Source organism: Syngnathoides biaculeatus, chromosome 13 (genome assembly GCF_019802595.1).
Source record: "Syngnathoides biaculeatus isolate LvHL_M chromosome 13, ASM1980259v1, whole genome shotgun sequence".
In the NCBI taxonomy this organism is placed as follows: domain Eukaryota; kingdom Metazoa; phylum Chordata; class Actinopteri; order Syngnathiformes; family Syngnathidae; genus Syngnathoides; species Syngnathoides biaculeatus.
The window spans coordinates 3,788,347-3,806,125 of record NC_084652.1 but is presented as its reverse complement, the minus strand read 5'-3'; the positions used below and the strand labels follow the sequence as shown (position 1 = coordinate 3,806,125).

Sequence of the window (17,779 nt, the reverse complement as noted above, 5' to 3'; positions counted from 1 at the left end):
GTACTCCGCCTCCTGCCCGTTGACAGCTGGGATAGGCTCCGGCACTCCCTGCGACCTTCGTGTGGACAAGCGGCAAAGAAAATGGATGGATGGATAGATTGTAACATGACTGACGGGCGTGTTTTATTGCTCAATGGGGTTAGGGGAATTTCGGTTTAACCTATGTGGACTGTTAATACAATTTCGATGTGTAACAAATATGAAAACCGGATCGCTGTGGTTAAAAAAACAAGACATTGTGAAGCTGAAGCTGAAGACAGGAAAAAAAATAAATAAAAAATACAGAATCAAATTGGAGCTTGTGGAAAATCACTGGCCATAGGCAATATAACCGTTTGGAGCGGTCTGAAGAAAAAAAGACACGACCCGTGTGCTAAGTAACAGACGCGTAGATCAAGGAAAACAACGGCCTTTGACAACAAAAACATTGCGACAGCGATAATGAAAGACTCTTAAACAACTGCTTAGACATCCGCAACAACCTCTCGAGGGAAAGGAGAGAAGGTCATGAACACGAACATAAGTATGGATGCTACCCTCGAAAATCCAAACCACTCATTAGCAAGAAGAATCGGAAGGCCAGTCTGGAATTTGCCCAAAAAGCACAGCGACCAGCCTAAAAACAAATCGAGGTTTGGTTTCTCCACGGTTGCGTTTCTTCCTCCCGCATTCCGAAACACGCGTGTCATGTTAATTGAAGACCAAATTGTCCGTATGCATGAATGCGAGGGAAAATGCGAGGGCTTGCCTGGACCGGTTCAGCCCGACCAAGATGCCCGAGCGCACCAGTGCCTTGCGGTAGACCCCGAGAAGTGCCGTGGGAAAACGATCCAATTTCATTTCGTATGTCAGACAAGCTTTTTGGTTCACTTCTGTGGGCATTGACGAAAGACAGAACATCTATCCATTGCTTATCCTCACAAGGGTCACGGAGAGTGCCGGAGCCTATCTCAGCTGTCAACGGGCAGGAGGTGGGTGCACCCTGAACTGGTTGCCAGCCAATCGCAGGCCACATCGAGACAAACAGCCGCACTCTAAATCACACCTAGGGGCAATTTAGAGTGTCCAATCAATGTTTTTGGGATGTGGGAGGAAACCGGAGTGCCCGGAGAAAAGCCACGCAAGCACGGTGAGAACATGCGAACTCCACACAGGCAGGGCCGGGATCGAACCCGGGTCCTCAGAACTAGGGGGGCCAACGCTTTCCAGCTGAGCCATCGTGCCGCCAGAGTCGGCATATGTGTGGGTAAATCAAGACACGCTCATCATTTCAATATTTGTACATTTCTTCACATGATATTTTTGATAGTTTTATGAGTTTTTTCTCATGTAAAATGGATGTCTGGGATTTGCCAGAAATCCAGACAATCTGTACGATTGGCTGGCGTCCATTCCGGGGTGAACCCCACCTCCTACCCCGAAGTCCCCTTAAATAGGCACCAGCTCAACTGTCCATCCATCCATTTTCTTAGCCGCTTATCCTCACAAGAGATGTGAGGAGTGCTGGAGCATCGGGCAGGAGGCGGCATACACCATGAACTGGTTGCCGGCCAATCCCAGGGTACACAGAGACACACAACAGCCGCACTCACAATCACACCTAGGGGCAATTTAGAAAGTCCAATTAATTTTGCATGTTTTTGGCATATGGGAGGAAACCGGAGTGCCCGGAGAAAACCCACGCAGGCATGGGGAGAACATGCAAACTCCACACAGGCGGGTCCGGGATTGAACCCGGGACCTCAGAACTGTGAGGCCGTTCCTCCCCCATATTCTCATATTCGTGTTTTTCCCCTTTGCTGCTCACTTTACGTCCAAACATGCAAAGGCGTAGATCAGTGAATTGCAAGGAAGAACAAGGAAAACCCACGTGTCCATTTTCCGATTTCAAAGCAATTAAAACAAAAATGATAACTCATAAGGGGGCATTATTGGTGACTGTGAGCGCCCCATCTATCATAAACACGCTACACGCTGTCTGTCCTTGATGTCACGCGAGTGCGGGGCGCATTCTTTGCAGGCTGCAGTAGTTCCACCGCTGATAATTTCTGTCATTAAGCATTCCGAGAGACCAGCGGCCTGTGAATTCTGCTCGTGCTTGGCTGCAGTTTGAAGGTAGGCTGTGGGATTGTATTTCAAAGCGTTGAAGGAATAATTTGACATTTTCTTGGGGAAAAATGTGTTCTCGGGACCTCCGCGGGGGGAGGGGGGAAAAAATGAAATATCGCAGTAAAAACAAAAGAATGGAGAGAAAGGGGGAAAAAAAAAGAAACTATCCAAAAATCTTCTGTGGAGGTCGGTTATCAAGCAATTTATTAGGTACAGGTGGTGTACACTTGTAGGTAATAAACAAGAGCAGTGCGCGATACTAACACATTTGGTAAGAAAAAAAGGTTGGTAGTGCTGAAACCACGGCTTGCCCTCTCAATCCGTCCATCCTTTAGCCGCTTATCCTCACAAGGTTCGCAGGGAGCGCTGGAGCCTATCCCAGCTGTCAGTGGGCAGGAGGCGGGGTACACCCTGAACTGGTCGCCAGCCAATCGCAGGGGCACATCGAGACAAACAGCCGCACTCACGATCACACCGAGGGGCAATTTCGAGTAATAGAGAATTTAGATTTACAAACCGACCGAGCCGCACCAGGATTTACTGATGTGTGAGTTCGGCTGAGCAAAGATCGTAAGCCACTGGAAACATCACGCAGTCACTGTCACACAGAAACACTCATTTTCCTCGTAGGCGTGACACTTCTGCTATCACATTAAGATCGGATGGGTAAGCAGAGCTGCATGGAGCTTTGTTGGATGCGCAGAATAGCTTTAGCTAAGAGCGTTAGCTTCTGATAACCGGCGGGTACTTGATCACTTCGTGTGCGGAATTAAAGTGATTGTGCTGATTTGATGAATTCTTCTTTTCCTTTCGGCTTGTCCCGTTAGGGGTCGCCACAGCGTGTCATCTTTTGCCATCTTAGCCTATCTCCTGCATCTTCCTCTCTAACCCCAACTGCCCTCATGTCTTCCCTCACCACATCCATAAACCTTCTCTTTGGTCTTCCTCTCGCTCTTTTGCCTGGGAGCTCCATCCTCAGCATCCTTCTACCAATATGAGTATACTCTCTCGCCTCTGAACATGTCCAAACCATCAAAGTGTGGTCTCTCGAATCTTGTCTCCGAAACATCCACCCTTGGCTGTCCCTCAAACGAGCTCATTTCTAATCCTATCCAACCTGGTCACACCTCAACATCTTCATTTCTGCCACCTCCAGTTCAGCTTCCTGTTGTTTCTTCAGTGCCACCGTCTCTAATCCGTACATCATGGCCGGCCTCACCACTGTTTTGTAAACTTTGCCCTTCATCCTAGCAGAGACTCTTCTGTCACATAACACACCAGACACCTTTCGCCAGCTGTTCCAACCTGCTTGGACCCGTTTCTCCACTTCCTGACCACACTCTCCATTGCTCTGTAAAGTTGACCCCAAGTATTTGAAGTCCTCCACCCTCGCTATCTCTTCTCCCTGTAGCCTCACACTTCCCCCTCCGCCTTTGAGGAGAGAGGGAGAGAGAGAGAGAGAGAGAGAGAGAGAGAGAGGGAGGGTGTGTTTCAGGGAGGGTGAGAGAGAGAGAGAAAATGTATTTTATTTTAATCCTTGAGTCCAGTGCCATGATTGAAGAAGAATTAAGACACAAGGGAACTATCCATCCATCCATTTTCTTTGCCGCTTATCCTCACGAGGGTCACAGGAAGTCCTGGAGCCTATCCCAGCTGTCAACGGGCAGGAGGCGGGGTACACCCTGAACTGGTTGCCAGCCAACCGCTGGGCTCCCGGTGACGAACGACCAATCGCACTCACAATCACACCAACGGAGCAATTTGGAGCAGTGATTCCCAAACAGTGTGCCGGGGTACATGAGTGTGCCGTGGGAAGTTATCCGATTTTATGTAATTGCTAAAAAAACAAACAAACATAAATTCCAAGAAATAATGTATCTTTATTCATCTATTTATGCCAGTGAAGGCACAATGACAGACAGAACAAACAAACAAAAAAATAATAATCCTCTTCTATTAGATGGCAGGAAGTACATACAGTAATTAATCGATCCATTTTTGGTGACATTTACTTTTGTTGGTGTGCCGTGGGATTTTTCAATTGTAAAATATGTGCCTTGGCTCTATGAAGGTGGGAAATAACTGATTTAAAGCATCCAATTAATATTGCAAGTTTTTGGAATGTGAGAGGAAACCCGAGTGCCCGGAGAAAACCCACCCAGTCACGGACGGGGAGAAGATGCAAACTCCACACAGGCAGGGTCAGGGATTGAACCCGGAACCTCAGAACTGTGAGGCCAACGCTTTACCATCTTAGATCGTAAAAAAAAAAACAAAGCAAAGCATTTGTCTCCTTCAAAATGTGAGCGCCGCCATAGAGTTCAAAAAGCAGACTTTAGGATTTGATTATTTCGCTGATTTCCTATTGGGGAAAATTGTTCCGAGATCCAATAAATTGGAGGTTAACCAGCATGACAATTTGACGAAAGCGGAATAGTGTCGGAGAGCCCCAAGCAAGAAGATTTCAATCTAGCTAATTTTCGTCGGGAATAACATTTCGGTAGGTTGTCCAAACAGCGAAGACGTCTTGAACGCCTCACTCTGACAGGTGTGGTCATCTGGTTGAGATCTCGCCAGCAGACATTTAGGTAAAGCTAAATATAAAACACACCTGTCATGCATCAGAATGAACTACTTGTTTGTTTTTGTTGTTTTTTTTTTTTTTCTTCCTCTCTCAAGTCCACCAGTGTTTGACCCGCGATGGCGAAAGAAGACGACGCGGGCGGTTTGGACGAGACTGCAAGTTGAACTGCCGAACATAAAATGACTCACATGAAGGTGACTACACTCAAATTTTCCCCCCACAACGGTTTTTTTTTTTTTTAAATATTTTTTTGTAAGTCGAAAAAAATCCAAGCACCTTACTGTGGACACGTTTTCACAGAACAGTAAATATAGGATGTATAGCTCAATGGACGTTCATTGACTCATTTTGCTTGCTTAATGCCATTGGCCGGCAGGTACAGTAAGTCAATATGGCATTAAGGAGGCTTAAACGGAGATTTTCAAAGAAATTCTTTATTAATAAAACTTCTGTATTATGCTATCATTAACTGACTGACTAGTGTTCGTATGCCTTTGAAAGTTACCATGTTAGCAACTGAATAACTAGCTGGTGTTAAACTGCTTTCACATTTTAGCATGTTACATTATGTTAGCTTATATGCTGTCATTGTGGAGTAAAACCTTTAATAACAGTTCATCATTAACTGATCTAAATTTGCCATTATATTCTATCATGTTGCAGCTCGACCTTTTCGTGGATATAAACGCTGTGTTGCCGTTTTCTAGGAAAGCTATTGTAAACCTTTTTTTTTTTTTTTTTTAAGGTAACACGCTACCATTAGCTGGCTAGCTCGTGGTTGTTTGCTATCCACCATGGCTAACACCGGCTGGACCTCAGTTAACAATCCTTGAAAGAACGCTTTCAAAGAAAACCACGCCATCGTTACTGGGCAGCTATTAATAGTTTGCCATAACATTTTATTGTTACCGTTGGGATTTTCAAGGAAAACCTTTGTAAATTAAACTTTAGGTGACATGCTGTAATCAGCTGACTTGCTAGCACTAAGTGTGCTATCATATTTGAACATACAACAACAGCTAATCATTAACTAACGTGGTGTCATGAAACCTTTGTAAATAAAACTTGTAGTAACAGGCTACTTTTAAATAGTCTTAGCTTGAAATCATATTTTAGCAAGTTTCAGTTAAACTAAAACTGAGCATAAACTGTCTTGGAATGCTAACTTTAAGGAAAAGCTCATTATTTAAAGGGTAAATATGAATTTTAATGCGTTGTCAAATGTTAGCATAATATAACCAAGCGTAGTTTGTGATGTTTTGTTTACAAGGAAAGCCTTTATATATAACTAGCTAACTAGTGTTACCTTACTGGCAAATGTTAGCATATGGCTAAGCTTTGGCAGAACATTGTCGACAAAAAAACAAAATAAAACAATAAACTTTACAAAAAATGCTCCCATTAGATGACTAGTTGGTTTTGTTTACTGTCATTATCTGGCTTGCTAACTTTAGTTTGCAATTATTTTGGCTACCTAACATTAGGCCGATATCATCTGCTGGCTAGCAAATGTTCTTGTGTAATTAACATTTCCGTGACTCAATTTGTTTTTGTTTTTAACTTTTTTTTTTTTTTTGTGGTACCATGTAGGGTATTCTGCAATGCTTAACTTTGGCCGGTTGATGTGTTTCTGTTGTGTTTTGGTAGCTCCGTGAGGGAAATGTGTCAAACGCTCCCATTCCACGTGTGGGCCAAGTGTCGCTCCGGGACGGCAACGGTTCACATGTTGCCTGCTGATGGATGCCACACGAGGTAGGAGATGACCTCAGGTGAAAAACAGCAAGGCTGTCTGTCAATTTCTCGCTTATGTGTTTTACTTGTTAAGTGTTTGTTTATTCCTTTGGCTTGTAAATTTAATGTCTAGAGGAAACAAACTCTCTCCTGTCCACTAAAGGTCATGGCTTATTAGAATGACAGTGATGAATTGCTCTGAGCTTTAACTTCGTTAAATTCAATATTACCTCCAACAGTGCGAAGTGGTATACTTCAGCAACTACTCTGCTATGCTCTGTTGAGATCCAGTTTTGTACATCCATCCATCATTTTCTTTGCCGCTTATCCTCACAAGGGTAGAGGGGAGTGCTGTAGCCTATCCCAGCTATCAGCGGGCAGGAGGCGGTGTACACCCTGAACTGGTTGCCAGCCAATCGCAATGCACATCGAGACAAACGGTCGCACTCACGATCACACCTAGGGGCAATTTAGAGTGTCCAATTAATGTTGCATATTTAGAATATGCAAACTCCACACAGGAGGAGCCGGGATCGAACACGGGTCCTCAGAACTGTGAGGCCAACGCTTTACAGCTGATCTTCCGTGCTGTCTACATTATTATTATTATTATTATTATTATGGGCAGCACTGTGTTTCTATGTGGCCTGCGATTGGCTGTCAACCGGATCAGGCTGTACCATGCCTCCTGCCCAATGACAGCTGGGATAGGCTCCAGCACTCCCGCGACCCTTGTGAGGATAATCGGCTAAGAAAATGGATGGATAAATATTTCATGCTTTGGTCACAGTTAGAGTTACATTTCTACTTTATAGAATTTGTGTCCAAAGTGTACAACACCGTAAAATCTATCCTGCCAGGCCAGAAACTCAGCATCCCTAAAGCTCTATTGATGGAATTACGCTTCCCACTACATAATAGTATTGCTTAAAAATACGATTTTTGAAACGTTTTGCATTAATTGCAAAATTTGTATGTTAAAATTTGTTTTTTTGTTTCACCCACCTGCAAATAACAATCATAGCGATCACAATGAAGAATGTCAATGTCAATTTAGCATGATAAACATTTGGAGTGCTAGAGCGATTTTGAAAGGATGCGACAACAACCGCACAGTCAGTGGGCAAAACACAACAAATGCGATGTTATCTGCATTTAGACATCTTTAAATATATCTTATCTGGAGCAAGTTCTGCTTTCCAAATACAGACAAGAATCTCTTTCCTCTCTCTTGGGCCCAAGCAGACGGGCAATGTAAGTTGGCCTCTCTTCTCACCGCATCAGTCCACCATGTTGTATTCATTTGCCCAGAGGAATAAATAATGAAATCATGACATGGAAAACATTTGTACTTGAACGACGCTGCATAGCTGTCTTAAAGGGGCTGTTTAAATTCATTTTCAAGGTGGATAGCTGGTGTTGTCAAACGTTGGCATGTTACAGCTGTATTTTGCCTCAACCTTAATTTACACACCATCTTTTAAAGGCCATTTTAGTCCATTTCCAAAGTAGGTAGCTCACTCACCCTGTTATATTTTAGCACGGTGCGGCCCTACTTCGGCTGAATGTTGGTTTACATGTTGTTTTGACAGGTCGTTTGAATCCATTTCCAAGGTAGCTTTTAAACATTGTCATATTTTACAATTTAACAGCTATGTTTGGCTTTACCGTTGCCTTCCAGCGCTGTCTTGAAATGCCTTTTAATGCAACGTAGGAATGGTGAGGAGGTCGCTGGAGAAAAGAAAGGGGCTCCAGATAGAGCATTGTGGAACACCAGCAGGGTGGGATCTGAAAGAACAAGCATTAATATTAAGTTTCTCTTAACACCCCTTCTTGAGGTGGGTCCTCAATGACTAAAAGTCTTGGGGGGCAAATAAAAAGCAAAACAAAGAAAATCCTTTGTTTCTCACTGAACTTTTGTCAGATAAAATGGCGGTTCCAATTTTGAAACTCTGTGCACCTTTAAAGCCCCCCCCTTCACAAATTCTCGGACAAATTCCGAGCTACATCAGGGGGTGTTGGCTTCCGAGGTTCATCTCTGTGACTAATATTTTCACTCGACTGTTAGCGAAAAGCACCTTTTTTTAGATGTCATTTTTCCTTGGGAACACACCTTCCAAACTTCCAAAGCAACACATTCCTGTGAGTTTTGGCAACACAGTGCTGAAACAGTCGGTGGATTACTGGAAAGCCAACCAGCACAGTTTTCAGGCCAGCTCTTATTTTGGTTCACAAGTCGAGTTTTTGCTCAGTTTCAGCTTTTTGATTTTGTTAATTTTATGTTCAAGTGTGATATTTAGGACAAACCTCTCAGCCAACACATAAAGTACCTTTTTCCCTTATTTTGAAACTACCGCTATTTGGGTTTATAGACAAATGCTTGTGATTGGCTATACAGTAATGGTCTTCTATTGCCATTGTAGTGCCACCTAATGCTTTGGCATGCATTCTGCAGTTGGTTATTGATTTGCCTTTTCTGACGTTCATTTCGGATTGGTGCCACCTGTTGTACTGGGATGCGTTATACCGCCTGTGTGATGTGACTTTTTTGCCATCTTCAGATTTTAAAAATGACTTTATTGGCAAATGCCACCTTTCATTGTCAAAGCAAAATATCTTTTTTTCTGCAGTTATTATTCGCAGATCAGGCGACTCAGCTGAATCTTACTGAACTGTTGTGCAGTGTTTGGGTTTCAAGAATGGCGGACAACCATGTTTTCTATATATATTTTTTTCCCAACACACAATGATTTGCGATCATAAATATTGCTTGCACAGGTTGAACATTTATGAATTTTGTCCGAGGTATACCAAGGAAGTGGGTATTTATAATGAAACAATAAGTGTTTTTTTTTTCATTAGTAATTATTTTTAAAGTGCATCTTAAAGAATTCTAACTGTTGCCGAAGTGTAAAAATAAGTTACCAGAAGATGAAGGAAATAAACTTTTGTTTGCCGTTTGAACTTTCCATATTTTCTCCATACCTTTTGCTTGACTTCAGTGACTTTCGAGGTATCCACTGTACTGTTCAGTCATTACGCAGGCAACACCACATGAAGTAAATTGCTGTCTAAATAATGGAGATTTTCCACCCATCTGTCTTCATACAAAGGGGATTTTTCAGTTTGTTTGAGGATTTTGCAGGGTTGACCTACTGCCTTCTTCTTCTCACCATGCCTGTCTTGTTCAAAGCTCGAACCGAACACACATCTGGATTGCATCAAAAGAACTGATTGCCATTGAACACACCACAGCAGTACTGATGTCGTGTTTTTTTGTTTAAAAAAAACGTAATTATAAAATTGCCTGAAGTTGTTGCATTTGTCGTCCTGTCTGCTACAGGTTGAGACTGAATACTATTTCCAGACATTATTTGACAGCCTAGTGGGTTTATATAGTTTTACATACTGTAGATATGATCCACAAACTAGCAATTGTTGACCCTCCTTAGACCTTTTGTCTGCTCTAGAGTTTCCATCAGTTTTGACATTCATGGGTGGCCCCATTTGATGTAATTGTGTCTATAAATGTAATCTGTTGCTGTGAAGTCTGTTTCCAATATGGTATCTGGCTTGGAGGCAGTGCTCCAGCGTCAATACATATTAAATGCAACATGAGGGAGTGCAAAGAGAGAGAGGGGAGGATTCTCCAAATCTTAATTGCATTGGTAACAATGAGGAACATGTTTTTTGAAAGCCCTTCACGCAGACCCATTTGTCTATTTAAACTCCATAGCGATTGTCCGGAGGAGAGTCATGGGTGAGCTGAAGCTTGCTGACTACAGAATGAGGTGGGCTACGGCCTGGACGGTTTGCCAGGCAATCACAGGGTTCTCTTTCATGCAGGGAAGCCAGCAAAATAGCTGTAGCAGAACCGTATCAATAATGAATAATAATAATAATAATGGATGACTTCAAGTACTTGGGGTCAACAATACAGAGCAATGGAAAGTGTGGTAAGGAAGTGAAATTAGTCCAAGCGGGGTGGAACAGTTGGGGGAAGGTGTCTGGTGTTCTATGCGGCAGAAGAGTCTCCGCTAGGATGAAGGGCAAAGTTTATAAAACAGCGGTGAGGCCGGCCATGATGTACGGATTAGAGACGGTGGCTCTGAAGAAGAAACGGGAAGCAGAACTGGAGGTAGCAGAAGTGAAGATGTTGAGGTTCTCGCTCGGAGTGAAAAGGTTGGATAGTATTAGAAATGAGCTCGTTTGAGGGACAGCCAAGGGTGGATGTTTTGGAGACAAGGTTCGAGAGAGCAGACTTTGATGGTTTGGAGACGTCCAGAGACGAGAGAGTGGGTATATTGGTAGAAGGGTGCTAGGGATTGAGCCGTCAGGTAGCGCATTTAGGTGGATTTTTTTTTTTCATTTCTGAGGAAGATCCATGATACAGTAGTTATTGGTTCACACATCTGACTCAGAGTCAGGAGACCCAATGGGTTGTGTCTTTTAGGTGCTCTGGGTTCCCCCCACATTTCCGAAATATGCATATTAGTTTCATTAAAGACCCTACATTGTCCATCGATATGAACTCGAATGATTGTTTGTTTGTATGTCCACAGCGATTGGCTGGCAACCACTCCAGGGTGTACCCTGGCTTGTACCCAAATGTCAGCTGAAGGAGGCGTTAGGTCGCCTGCCTCCTCAATGGAAACAAATGTGAAAGGAAATGGATAGCGATGGCAGACACAAACAATGATCAATTCATTCATCTGTCCATTTACGATACATCTTATCGTGTTCAAGGTTACAGGAAGGTGGAGCCTATCTCAGCTGGCTTTGGGCAAAAGATGGCCTTACACACTGGACTGATTGTTACTCAATCGCAGGGTACATTTCGACCAACAACCACTCATGCATACGAATAGTTTGGTCTTCAATGAACCTACCATTCTTTGGAGATATCTGGGAGGAAGCTGAAGTATCATCAGAAAACCCACACAGGAAGGCCAAGCGAAGGTTTGAGCCCTGAACTTCAGAATTGTGTTGGCAGACAGGTTAACCACGAGGTCAAAATGCGGTCATCGTAGCCCCCCATCTGTCGTCAAATGTTCAACCTTACACACACTCATTTGTACCTGCATAATGTGATCCGATCCAGTATGAGCTGTATCAAAACCTTTGCCCCTATAAGGAGAACTGTGCTCAGCTTCTCCAATAGCAAACCACACCCCGTCAAAAATCCTTTTAGGTATTGGAAGAAATGTCCCGCAATTATTCACAATCACCAAAATGTAAAATATTCTGACCTCATACCAATGGTCCGAGGTCTCGGCACTCTATATTTGGACATGTTCACCATTTTGGACTTTTCTGGACCATCTGCTTTTCATCGTCATTATGTTCTGTTTTCACTCAAAATGACGTCTCGCTGTGTTGGTCTGTTTATTGTGGGACTTGAAAGTTATGTAAATGATCATTCAAAAAGATGATTTAGGTTGAAAGAGAAGGGGAATCTGCCACTGTGATGTTCCTTTTGTAATGCTGAAATGAAACCCGGTGGAAAATCATCCCACTGCTTGTTTATTAGGTTTTTAGTTGTTTTGTTCCGTTATTCATCCATTGACGTCACCTGTCCTCGTCACTATTATCCAATCATCTGCTTGGGAGCCACTCTTACGCCAAAAGAGTACATCACAAAAGTCCTTCCAAGATTAATACATGAACATGAAAACTCCACACAGGCAGGGCTGGGATTCAAACTCCGAACCGCCGCTCTGGGATACCACGGTGCTGCCCGGTCATGCACAATTCAGCCATATTTTGCATATTCTCCCCGTGCCTGCGTGGGTTTTCAAACACTGAAGTTTCCTCCCCCATCCCAACAACATTGGAAAGTCTAAATTGCGCGAAAGGTTGGTTGTTTCTATATGCCTGGCAATTTTTCTGGCAATCAGTTCAGGGTGTACCCCGTCTCCTGCCCATTGATAACTGGGATAGACTCCAGCACTCCTGCGATGCTTGTGAGGATAAGCGGCTCAAAGACTGGATAGATGTTTGTAAGCATTTCAAATGCTGTTAAAGTTGTTAGTATCTTAGTTCATGGTCTGACTATTGATATAGGAACTTATAATCACCTTTGGGGGAGTTTAAATTATTAGCAGAAATTTACTATTCACAGTCGGGTTGAATCCTTATTCCCGGCGACTGATAGAATTAGCGTGAAGACTGGTGTTATTGAATATACTGTAATGTAAACTTTTCCTGATGAAGCACTTCGGCTAGATGACGAGTGGGACTTTTCAAAAAAAGGAAGCGTTTATCTCGGGAGGGAGAGCAGCAGGGGTCTGGATAGCCTCACTCATCTTATCGCAGAAAACCCAAAAAGAGAAATATTCTACACATTGAATGACCTACATCTGACCGTCTTCTCTCAAGTGTTCTACCATCCGCGGAAAGAGATCAAGTGCATATTTTGCAATGTGCAATCAACGCGGTTAAGTGTAAAAATGTCTGTCTTGGCGCTCTCCGGAGAAACTGTCAATAACAGCTTGAATGTGAATTTTTGGCGAAGCCACGAAATGTTCTCCAACTGGAGCGTAATAAGGTCGTTCTATCCTCAGCCAAAGGTATGTTACGATCGCAGGCAGGCAGAAATCATTAGCATCGCACTTGGCTTCTAAAAAAAGCTTGCATCTGGGCTGGCAAGGTGGCTCCCAAAGCGGGTCTGCGGCACCATCACGTGCTCTCTACCCCGTCTTCTTAAGCCTCAAGGTGAGGCGGGTAAACGGAAACACGTGTGACCCCGAAGCGATTTCACACCGCAGAGTCGAGCAGGTCGTTTTCCATCTCCCTTTGTTTTCGGGACAGCGCTTTGAACCGGCAGGCCTGAGCCACGCTAAGACCGCCGTAAACACCGCATCAATCTTACTCGAGATGCTGGTATGCGGTCGGGAAGATCTAATATGTGCATTTTTGTCATTTTAGAAGCGGGCGAGTACCTACAAAGCCGTTTGTGAACACCCTTTTACATCTAAGGTAAGTGGGAACACGGGTTCAGAATGTCAAAGCTCATAACAATTAATTAAAATGAGTCAAAGTCGTTATAAGCATTTGGGGTCATTATGTAGTTATGAACTGTAAATGTGTTCATTGTAGAATTATAAATAGATATTATTACTGTAATTTAAAAATTACTGAATTATGATGCCAAAAAATCCAATGTGCAAAATGAATTGAAGGACTACAATTAAGGATACAATTCAGCTTTACAATTTGTCTCAGCGAGTTCCCACGTGGGATATTAAGAATTTTGTTAAGGACAGGAAATGGAATTAACTTGCAAGCAGCTTTGCTAAACTAGTCATCTATCAAGCCACCTGGAATTATACTGATCTGTGATGATTTTATAAGAATATACAAGGCTAGATAAGGATTTACTGCTTTTGCACATCATTTTCAATGTTGTTAAATATGTTCCTGTGTATGGAAACTTTTACATTTTGAATTTTGCTCCCTCACTGGACAAAGTGAACAGAAATCTTTATCGAATGGAGACTGTCGGCTTGCTGTTAGTCACCTGCTGCAATTATTTTTAATACAAGTTCGTTTCTTATAAAAATCAGATTTAGTCTTCTGTATTGAAACCATAATGGATAGAAGAGGAAAACATCCATTTCAAGTTTTAAGATTTGTTTAGAGTGATTTGTTCACTGTATGAAATTGTGTTATTTAGTCCATTTCTCAATGCATGTTAGCTGCAGTCATGACGTAATTCTTCAATGAAAGCCCTGATCTTAACGTTGCGATCACGCCGGCGGTCAAGAAGATCAATACGATGCAAGCCGTTCTGTCACCCGCCAATGGCCTTTGTCTTCGGTAGATTGTTTTAATTGTGGTGCAGTGCTGACGTAAAGAGGGTGCAGTTTTCTGACGCCGCAACAGGGAGGGGTCCTCAAAGCGTTTCCATTGTCTCAAACGCAAGTTGGCCGTGAGAATAGTTTACTTGGATCCGCCCTGGATGGTGTAATTTGTGAGGGTTATATTGATAACATGCATTAGGCTACGGCGACGTGTTTGCAGGCAAAAAGAAATGATGCCATATGTCAAGCGTCAGGCCAAGGGGAGTACGATTTCAGCCAGCCGCTTAAGTGAACCGGTGACTGTGTTGCATGCGAAGTGTACAGTACATTTGTGTGACTCGTTGTTTATTGCCTGCGATGGCTTCGTGACTGTCTGCCATCTGCGGTGCCAAGTTTGAGGCCACGCTCTTAAAATCTCTTCAGTTTGCCGTCACGAGTAAGTGGCTGTTTTTTTTTGTTTGTTTTTTTTTCGTGGTCCATTTCCCATCCGCTTTATGCTCAGAACATGTAATATAGCCAACATTTTTTTTTTTTTTAACCATTTCTACCATTACCATGACGTTGCCATTACTGTTCTTGTGCACCACCTATTTGGAGTCCCTGATCTAAAGCGGGAATGGCAGGCACCAATAATCTGCCCATTTGAAGCATTTTTTTTCTCTCTTCTGATCAAAGTCAGTAAAGGCCCATTTCTCGGTTGTCTCTAAAACAGGGGTGTCAAACTAATTTTCATTCCGGGCCACATCATAGCTATGGAATCCCTCAGCTGTTATGTCAAAAACATGTACAGTGTACCTTCTTTTTTTCCATCGAAGCCTATCTCGTGCATCTTCCACAGTAACACCCACAGTCTTCATGTCCTCCCTCACCATATCCATCAACCTTTTCTTTGGTCTTCCTCTCGCTTTTTTGCCTGGCAGCTCCATCCTCAGCACTCTTCTACCATTATACTCACTCTCTTGCCTCTGAACATGTCCAAACCATTGAAGTCTGCTCTCTCGAGTCTTGTCTCCAAAACATCCAACTTTGGCTGTCCCTCTAATGAGCTCATTTCTAATCCTATCCAACCTGGTCACACCTCAACATCTTCATTTCTGCCACCTCCAGTTCAGCTTCCTGTTGTTTCTTCAGTGCCACGGTCTCTAATCCGTACATCATGGCCGCCCTCACCACTGTTTTGTAAACTTTGCCCTTCATCCTAGCAGAGACTCTTCTGTCACATAACACACCAGACACCTTTCGCCAGCTGTTCCAACCTGCTTGGACCAGTTTCTTCACTTCCTTACTACACTCTCCATTGCTCTGGATTGTTGACCCCAAGTAATTGAAATCGTCCACCCTCGCCATCGTTTCTCCCTGGAGCTTCACTCTTCCCCCACTGCCCCTTTCATTCATGCACATGTATTCTGTTTTACTTCGGCTAATCTTCATTCCTCTCCTTTCCAGTATGTGCCTCCATCTTTCTAATTGTCCCTCCACCTGCTCCCTGATTTCACTGTACAGCACACCAAACAGACATAATCGAATAGCATATACTTAATTAATCCTGTATTTAATTGTTGTATGGATATGTTCAACAACAAATTGAGTTTGTAATCAGAAGTCCTGGAAAATAGCGGCAGGGAAATATTTTAACTCCCAGCTATCCTCTAGTTTATTTTCAGAAGAGATTTTTGTGCTAATAATGCTTGTAAAGGTTGTTTAAGTAATGAAAACAGAAAATTCAGTCTAGAATTACATTTTTTCATCGATGATTGATTATCCTGGGGTGACATGTAGGTGAGTAATTTATTTCCCTTGTGATCTGCTCAGAAAAGTCAGGCCCACAGTCATATATGTTCCGATATTTGCAATGGCAAAGCCCTATTGATGTGGTCAGCACCCCGTTGGATTGAACTCCATGGCTGTGATATGAAACAGAATGATAGCCAATTGGGAGGTGATCAGCAAAAAAAATTCAGTCGGAAGATCAGTTTTGATGTTTTTTTTATTTATCTGTAAAACTCCATGAGCTGAACATTAGTTTTCAATGGCAAGAACTTGTTGTTTTGAGACATTACGAGAGCTAGTTATGTCGAGGGAGCGTCCCGGAAAGAATGGAAACTTGCCTCTAAATGGCTGGCACCTTCGGCAATGGCCGTAATTTGTCATACAAAATATAAACGACATTTTCTCAGTGTTTTATCATCCAGTAGTGGATGTGCAAGACGGATCCGTGTTTACTGTCAGGAACACTGAGCGCTGAGCAAGTCAATGTGTTTACCAGATCCGGGCCGCAGCTCTGTGACTCATTCATAAGTGTTACATGTCTGCTTTAAAAAGGAAAATTCAGCTTTACAATTTGTCAATGGTTCCCCTGCCAATAATGCCTTTTTAGTTTTACGATAACCGGCAATCAAATTTACAGGAGAAATCCCAGATCACCTGATCCTGAACTTAAAAAGAAACAGACCGGGAAGATGTTGCGTCCTAAAATTTGACGACAACTATATTTTTACTGCCCAAAGTAATATACGGTTTGCTTCAATGTTTTCCCTTGAGCCAGGATGCGTGATCATTTTATGACCAATGCTGGAACTACAAAGTAATGGCTATTTTTTTTTTTGTTTTTTTTTTTTTACCAAGAACTGTAGTGCTTGAGTGTATGGATGGTTAGTTTCCAAAAAGGTGCATATTAATGCCTTGAAAAGTCAAAGAAATACCTGCTAACAGATGTTGTATATTGTGGGGGGAAAACAGCATTGTCCGTTCAGTCTTACAAAACAATAACAGTTTTTTCCTCAAATCCTGGCCATGTCCTATGGGTATTTAAGACTAATAAACACCTTACTCAAATAGACACCTCCCCATTTCCCATCTGAAAACAGTTAATAATTGTAGGGCTCTCGGTTAAAAAAAAAAAAAATCAGTTCACATACAACCATTTGGTGGTTACTTTTGAACACTTAACACCAAAAAAGCAGGAATCACTCATGTACGAGAATGTTAAGGCAAGGAGTCTTGCCTACATGTTCTCAACGTGTCAACTGAAGATTATTTTATATTATGTGGCGTGATTATCGATGTTTATATTCTGGAGAGAGGCAAAACGTATACTCACTCTGCTTTTTTTTTTTTTTTTCCTTTTTTGTTGGATTTTTCCATCTTATTTCATTTTATTTTTAAATGCTAATTTACGCTTTACTCAGGATATTGTGCCCCGAAAAATGAAAATACAAACTGTTAATACTTAACCACTGAATAGGACATCAGCAACAATCGCCAAGAATGAGCATGTATATGTCCATGTACATTGTCCAAGCTACTTCTCCACACCAGGCTCACCTGGTGCTTATCCCAGCTAACATTGAGTGAAAGGCAGACTACACCCTTAACTGGACGCCCGTCAGTTGCAGGGAATATAGCGACACCATCCCTGAGTGGGAATCGATCCTATGCTGCCTGCACCAAAGTCAGGCATGTGTACCACTACACTATCAGTGACCTGATCATTTGTATTATATATTTAAATTAGATATCCTCAACTTACAATTTAATTTTCACCACAAATTTC

At 42.6% G+C, this 17,779-nt stretch overlaps 1 long non-coding RNA gene across 5 annotated transcripts in view; it reads left to right on the top strand.

Annotated features, from left to right (window-relative positions):
* LOC133510685 (uncharacterized) overlaps positions 1 to 17,779 on the top strand; it is a 101,382-nt gene that overhangs the window by 23,850 nt on the left and 59,753 nt on the right. For 3 of the 5 annotated variants that reach the window (XR_009797677.1, XR_009797675.1, XR_009797676.1), the window contains exons 1-4: positions 4,546 to 4,697; positions 4,789 to 4,887; positions 6,341 to 6,445; positions 13,352 to 13,402. This is a non-coding gene — a long non-coding RNA (uncharacterized LOC133510685). Of the gene's footprint in view, positions 1 to 4,545; positions 4,698 to 4,788; positions 4,888 to 6,340; positions 6,446 to 13,351; positions 13,403 to 17,779 lie in introns of those variants that run through there. The other 2 variants (XR_009797678.1, XR_009797679.1) reach the window with 1 other exon arrangement.